General features: G+C 36.7%; 1 pseudogene; it reads left to right on the forward strand.

Moving 5' to 3' along the window:
• Window positions 1-281: 281 nt before the first annotated feature.
• LOC102982084 (eIF-2-alpha kinase GCN2-like) lies at window positions 282-1,644 on the forward strand (annotated as a pseudogene).
• Window positions 1,645-8,055: the final 6,411 nt, after the last annotated feature.

The following is an 8,055-nucleotide window of genomic DNA, read 5'->3' on the forward strand; positions in this document are numbered from 1 at the left end:
AGGCACATAAAAAGGGGCTTAACATCACTAAACATCAGAGAAATGCAAATCAAAACTGCAATATTACCTCACACCACTTAGGAGGACTATTAATGAAAAGGCAAGTGATAATAGGTGTTGGCAAGGATGTGGAGAAAAGGGAATCTACTGTCCTCAACCTGGAAGAACCTGTTATAATAAGATCTTGTGACCTCCTTGTTGTAAGTGCTGGCCAGATGTCCATGACCAGGGCCATCAACTGAGCCCAGAAACTCTGATCAGCAAGAATCACAGCAGAAATCATGTATGACTTGTCACAGTCCCAAGAGGAATTACAGGAGTACTGCAGACATGATGAACTCACCTATGTGACCCTTGTCTCAGATAAAGAAGGAAGCCATGTCAAGGTTAAATCTTTTGAGAAGAAATGGCTAACAGAGAAATTAGTGCTGGAGTCCAATCTCATGGTCCATGTTGGGCAGAAACTGAGGACTAAAGTCAGTGATGAAAGTGTTACTAAACTTAGATTTAGCTGCTCGCTGCTTGAAAGCCAATACTCAAGAGACAAGTATTGGTAGAAAGGAAAGGTTGCTTATCTAGGAGGCCAGCAATCCTGGGAAGAAGGTGGACTCATATCCCAAAGAACAAACTCCCAACTGCCAATCAAGGGGCATGAGATTTTAAAGGGAAGTTTCAGGGATTATAAGTGGAGGGAGTGGGCTACATGCAGAACAGCACAGTCAGCTCTGACAATCAACTCGAATTTGGTCATGTGGTGGTCTGATCAGTGTCATCTTGATTGTTTTAAGTACAGTTAATCTTCAGTTCCAGGGTCTGTTTGTTCCCATTTCCTTGAGGCCAGTTCTTGGAATTGTGTAAGATGGAGCAGTTTATGTCATGGCTACAGTCTGGTCATCATGCAGTTAACTTCTTCCACCTGGTTGGGGTTTCTGTATCTGCAAAACAGCTCAAAGTACATGGCTCAGAATATTATCTATAACCCTTGAGGAGGAACTAGAGGTCCTTGACTTTGTTTAACGACTAAACTATTATTATTTTGTCTTATTTGACTGTTTTTCTTTGCTTCTGCATTTTTCTCACTTCTCTGATTAAATTAATTCTTTGGCTAAAGTTTTTCTACAGACAAGAGGCAAGTGGAGGACGTGGGGGGCAGGTGTCACAGGAAGGCCCCTTGGGTCCTGCTCAGTTACAAAAGGACTATCAGAGAAGTTTCTGAAAATCTTGCAGTACAAAATCTTAAGGGGTCGTTTTCAAATGCTTCAGGTTTGTTGAAATCCATGAAGCAACATTTGTTCATATTGTGAGTGTGATAGTCCCAGAGAAGCTGTCAGCCAGCACTAGGGGATGGTATGAAACTCAGATAAAAACGCTTCATACCTGCCTTGCCAACTTGCATCAGAAAAGCAGTGAAATTGAAATTTTGGCTGTGGATCTACCCAAAGAAACAATCTTACAGTTTTTATCATTAGAGTGGGATGCTGATGAACAGGCATTTAACACAACTGTGAAGTAGCTGCTGTCATGCTTGTCAAAATAAAGATACCTCAAATTAGTCTGTGATGAAATTTGTAACATCAAAGTAGAAAAAAAGGTGTGCTATTCCTGTACAGCTACAGTGATGAATACTACAGAAACTTATTTTAATTCTCAAGAATGATCATTACATTGTTCAAAAAGACAGGAGCTTATACTATAAAGTGTTGTACATTCATTGTAATTTAAAATTAACTTTACATTCTCAGAAGCTGTCCTACAAAGTAAGTTGTAAGTTTTTCATGTGTAATATAAATTTATCTTTTTGAACACAATAAATGCTTTCATATTTAAAAAAGGGAACTCTTATGCACACATGATGGGAATGTAAACTGGTACAGCCACAGTGGAAAACAGTTTTTGAGGTTCCTCAAAAAATTAAAATAGAACTACCATATGATCTAGCAATCCCACGTCTGAGTATATATCTGAAGGAAACAAAACCATTATCTCAAAGAGATAGCTATACTCCCATGTTCATTGCACCATTATTCACAATAACCAAGGTATGAAAACAACCTAAGTGTCTGTCAGTGGAAGAATAATCAAGAAACTATTAGATACACTTACAGACACACACACACACACACACACACACACACACACACACACACACACAGGAATATTACTCAGCCTTAAAAAAAGAATGGAAATCCTGCCATTTTTGACAATGTGGATAACCTGGAAAGCATTATGCTAAATGAAATAAGCCAGACAAAGACAAACACTGTATGGTATTGAAATGGAGCAGGACCCTATGGTCTATGCCCCCCATGTCCTCAGCCTGCTTTTTGTCTGTGGAAAAACTTTAGCCAAAGAATAAGTTTAATCAGAGAAGTGAGAAAATGCAGAAACAAAGGACAAGAGTCAAAGGCGACCAAATAATAATAGTTTAGTCATTAAGCATAGTCAGGGACATTTAGTTCCTTCTCAAGGGCTATAGATAATATTCTGAGCCATATCCTGTGAGCTGTCTTATAGATACTGAAACCCACACCAGGTGGAGAAGTTAACTTCGTGATGACCAGACTGTCGCCATGACATAAGCTGCCACAATTCCGAGAACTGGCCTCAAGGAATGGAAACAAACCTACCCTGGAAATAAAGATTAATTGTACTTAAAACAATCAAGATGACGCTGATCAGACCACCGATGACCAATTTCAAGATGACTGTCAGAGCTGACTGTGCTATTAGTCTGCATGTAGCCCCCTCCCTCTGTCTATAAAAGCTCTTCCCCCTGATTTTCAGTGGGGCTGAGTTGGCCTATGGACAGGCATCCGCCCTCCCCCACACTTGCTGGCATCCAAAATAAAGCAAACTTTCCTTTCCACCAACCTTGCGTCTTTATTGGCTTTTGAGTGGTCAGCAGCCCGACCCCACTTTCGGTTACAGTATCACTTAGATGGGGAATCTAAAAAAAGTTGAACACATAGAAACAGAGTAGAAAAGTGGTTTCCAGGGATTGCAGATGGGGGAAATAAGAGGTTGGTAAAAAGGAAAAAGTCAGTTATGAGATGAATAAGGTCTGAGGATCTAATGTATAACATGGTGACTCTGAGTTGATAACACTGTTTTGTATGACTGAAATTTGCTAAGAGAGTAAAACTTAAATGTTCTCACCACAAAAAGAAAAAAGGCAAATATGTTAAGTGATGGATATGTTAATTAACTTGACTGAGGGGAGGGGAATCCTTTCACAATGTAGATGTATATCAGATCATCATGTTGCACACTTTAATTATCTTACAATTTTATTTGTCATTTATACCTCAATAAAGCAGAAAAAATAAGTACCCATGTGCACTCCTAAGTTTTCCCTTAGGTCTCCTTGTGAGAATCACTAAATTATTTAGTTAACTCTTAAGTGTGCTTTTCTTCCTTCTAAATTCGGAGTCTTTAAATAAATTTGTCAGAAAGATTGTTTAAATAAATCTTGTTCTATACAAAATTAGCTTTAAGGAGTTGACAGGATTGATTCAGGGGACAGAAAATTCTGATAAGAATTGGATGTTAGATTACAGACAGGGTCCAGGGGTGCTAAGGGGAGGAGAAGTGGTCAGAAACAGGGGAACAAAGTAGCAAACAAAGAAAGCCCTCAGACCAGGGTAGGTAGTATGCTAGGGCATTTGTGCATTTTTTATTCCAAAGGGAACTTCTGAGAACAAAATATGCAGGCTTGTAATTTTTATTGTTTTCCTAATGATACAAACTCTTTATTTTATTTTTCTTTAACAAGTCACCCTCATCATTCAGCTTGAGGTTCTTCACTGAGAAGCTAGTCCATAATGCAGATTCAATTTTCAGACAAAATTTCCTGAGGCAGTGTATATATTTTATTTTAGACCAAACAATGGGTAACATACTAAGGTCCTCCACCCCACTAATACTGTGATTCTACTAACAAAAACTTTTAAATATTAGGCCTGGTTTTTCTTTAAAACTTTACTTTTGTTTTTCATTTGATTCTATTTCCAAAAGTTTTTGGCTACACATAATTTTACTAAGGTATTTGTATTGGACTCAATGTAATATCATTTTAACCAAAAACGTCCCTTTTGTCTTTGAATTGGTACCATATTTGTATTTTACAAACATTTAGTTTCCTAGCACCCAGTGATTTTAAAAAATAACTGGCTTAGTACAAAAACTTTCACAAATCATTTATCTAAAACTACCACTGACCCTTGAACAACGCCAGGGTTAGAGGTGCCCATTCCTACACAGTCTGAAATCGGCACTACATATTCATGGTTCTGCATCCACAGACTCAACCAACCTTAGATCATATAGTAACATAGCACGCATTTATTGAAAAAAAAATCTACATATAAGTGGACTTGTACAGTTCAAACCCATGTTGTTCAAGGGTCAATTGTACTTGCTTATATAAGTTACAATTTCCTAAGAATCCCCTCTCCTGTTTGGGGCAATGGACAGTGTGTGTGTGTGTGTGTGTGTGTGTGTGTGTGTGTGTGTGCGCGCGCGCGCGCGCGCGCGCACATGCACACGCGCGCACATGTTTTTAAACCAGCATTCTCATTTATCTCGTTAAAAGCTTAAAACAACAACAAAGAAGAATACTGAACTTATTCATTTCATTAAAAGTCACAACCTTTTCTTGGTTAATTGATGGTCTTTTTCCCCCGTTATTAATTCAATATTCTGTATTGTATTATTTTTCCCTAGAAAGCTTATAATTCAATGCATCATGTTTTCATTATTACTTTTCTATATTTTTATTTAGTTGTTTAATAAAAGTCTTCAAAAAACACAAGTTGGATTTTTTCAGATTTATTTTTCTCCTTTTTTTTTTTTTTTTTTTGTATGGAAAATTTCAAACACAAAGTCAAGGGAATGGAATGATTCACTGCCATGTACTATTATCCAGCTTTAACAATTGCAAACACGTGTGCGCGCGCGCACATGCACACGCGCGCGCATGTTTTTAAACCAGCATTCTCATTTATCTCGTTAAAAGCTTAAAACAACAACAAAGAAGAATACTGAACTTATTCATTTCATTAAAAGTCACAACCTTTTCTTGGTTAATTGATGGTCTTTTTCCCCCGTTATTAATTCAATATTCTGTATTGTATTATTTTTCCCTAGAAAGCTTATAATTCAATGCATCATGTTTTCATTATTACTTTTCTATATTTTTATTTAGTTGTTTAATAAAAGTCTTCAAAAAACACAAGTTGGATTTTTTCAGATTTATTTTTCTCCTTTTTTTTTTTTTTTTTTTGTATGGAAAATTTCAAACACAAAGTCAAGGGAATGGAATGATTCACTGCCATGTACTATTATCCAGCTTTAACAATTGCAAACACATGGTCAGTCTTGCCACATTTTATATATTTTTGCTTAGTCAGCTTGTTTTTTTCTTGCATTTCCTTAAGATACTCAGACTTTATCTACTATTGTATATAATGTTTCACCTTATTTTTGTGTACCGTCTTGACCATGTTTCTCAAATACTGTAAATTTACTTTTAGTAGTACCTAAAGCCTTGTCTGGTCTCCTCAGGCATCATTCACGCTAGATGATAAACATATGGATGTGTATTCTGGTACTCACATGTCAACAATAAGGCATTTTTTATTTGAGTCTACCTGGATTACGAAGAGTGAAAAACTGGCTAAACCAGTTTGACCAACACAGGAAATGTGACCAAAAATAGTACATTTTTCAAGTTTAGTGAAGGTTGAAACTGACAATTTAAAATTTCTGAACATTGACTAAACCATCAACTCTATTTACTGGTGTTCTTCTTTCTTTGTATATGAGGAAAATTGAAGCAAAGAGTCAAAATATCATGGACTGTGGGAGGGAGATTGGCTTCCTTCATTTTTCTTAGTTTTTACTTTCTTATTCTTTCAATTGTCCAAAATAACTTGGGGATTTAGTAATTTATTAAGGATCTGCCATATCAGCATATCATATGTCATTTAATTCATTTTCTACAATGAATTAATATTATTGATGCCATATTGATTACTTTAAACCACATAATAGAAAAACTAGAGCAAATTTAAAAGAGTAACATATCTAGATATATGTTAAATGCTTTCTTATGAACTTTAATATTGTTAACCTATGTTTATCTAAATTTTTCTTTCATGTTTATCACATTCCTAAGTCTCTCTTTTTTGAGACATTTGAAAATAACAGTGCTAGGCACACAGCAAAATTGTGAGGAAGGTACAGAGATTTCCCATTTACCCCCTGCCCCTCTCCAAATAGCCACTCCATAAATGTTACCAAACCAAACTTGGGTCCATTCACCTATGGACATTAGCATTTCCTTGATGACATGTTTTGAGGAACATCTTTTCATATGCATATTTCCCATCTGTATATCTTCTCTACTGTAAGTACCTCATGTAAGTGGAATGCCAACAAACACATGAAACTCTTCTCATATAAGAAGACACAGTATAAGTCTTCTTGTGACTGGCTTATTTCACTTAGCATAATGATCCCAAGGTTTATCCATGTTATACAATATTGCAGAATTTCCTTCCTTTTCAAAGCTAAATAATATTCCATTATGCATATACCACATTTTTCTTATCTTTTCATCTGTGGATGAATATTTCAGTTGTATCCACGTTTTAGCTGTTGTGAATAATGCTGCTGTGATTGTGGGTATATAAATATCCCTTTGAGACCCTGCTTTCAATTCTTTTGGTTATAACCCCAGAAGTGGAATTGCTGGATCCTATGGTATATCTATTTTTAAGTTCCTGAGGAACTGTCATACTGTTTTCTACAGTGGCTGTAACATTTTCTATCCCCACCAACAGGGCATAAGGGGTCCAATTTCTCCACATCTGGACCAACACTTGTTATTTTCTGTTTTTTGGACAGTAGTCATCCTGATAGTTGTGAGATGGTATTTCATTGTAGTTTTTTTTTTAAAACATCTTTATTGGAGTATAATTGTTTTACAATGGTGTGTGAGTTTCTGCTGTATAACAAAGTGAATCAGCTATACATATACATATATGCCCATATCTCCTCCCTCTTGTATCTCCCTCCCACACTTCCTATCCCACCCCTCTAGGTGAACACAAAGCACCGAGCTGCTCTCCCTGTGCTATGCTGCTGCTTCCCACTAGCTATCTATTTTACATTTGGCAGTGTATATATGTCCATGCCACTCTCTCACTTTGTCCCAACTTACCCGTCCCCCTCACCGTGTCCTCAAGTCCATTCTCTACGTCTGCGTATTTGCTCCTGTCCTGAGCCTAGGTTCTTCAGAACTTTTTTTTTTTTTAGATTCCATATATGTATGTTAGCATACGGTATTTGTTTTTCTCTTTCTGACTTACTTCACTCCGTATGACAGTCTCTAGGTCCATCCACCTCACTACAAATAACTCAATTTCGTTTATTTTTATGGCTAAGTAATATTCCATTGTATATATGTGCCGCATCTTCTTTATCCATTCATCTGTTGATGGACACTTAGGCTGCTTCCATGTCCTTGATATTGTAAATAGAGCTGCAATGAACATTGTGGTATATGACTCTTTTTGAATTATGGTTTGCTCAGGATATATGCCCAATACTGGGATTGCTGGGTTGTATGGTAGTTCTATTTTTAGTTTTTTAAGGAACCTCCATACTGTTCTCCATAGTGGCTGTATCAATTTACATTCCCACCAACAGTGCAGAAGGGTTCCCTTTCTTCCACACCCTCTCCAGCATTTATTGTTTGTGATGATGGCCACTCTGATTTTTTGATGATGGCCATTCTGACCAGTGTGAGGTGATACCTCATTGTAGTTTTGATTTGCATTTCTCTAATGATTAGTGATGTTGAGCATCCTTTCATGTGTTTGTTGGCAATCTGTATATCTTCTTTGGAGAAATATCTACTGAGGTCTTCTGCCCATTTTTGGATTGGGTTTTTGTTTTCTTTGATATTTAGCTGCATGAAGTGCTTGTATATTTTGGAGATTAATCTCTTGTCAGTTGCTTCATTTGCAAATATTTTCTCCCATTCTGAGGGTT

This window comes from Physeter macrocephalus, chromosome 11 (assembly GCF_002837175.3).
Source record: "Physeter macrocephalus isolate SW-GA chromosome 11, ASM283717v5, whole genome shotgun sequence".
NCBI lineage: Eukaryota > Metazoa > Chordata > Mammalia > Artiodactyla > Physeteridae > Physeter > Physeter macrocephalus.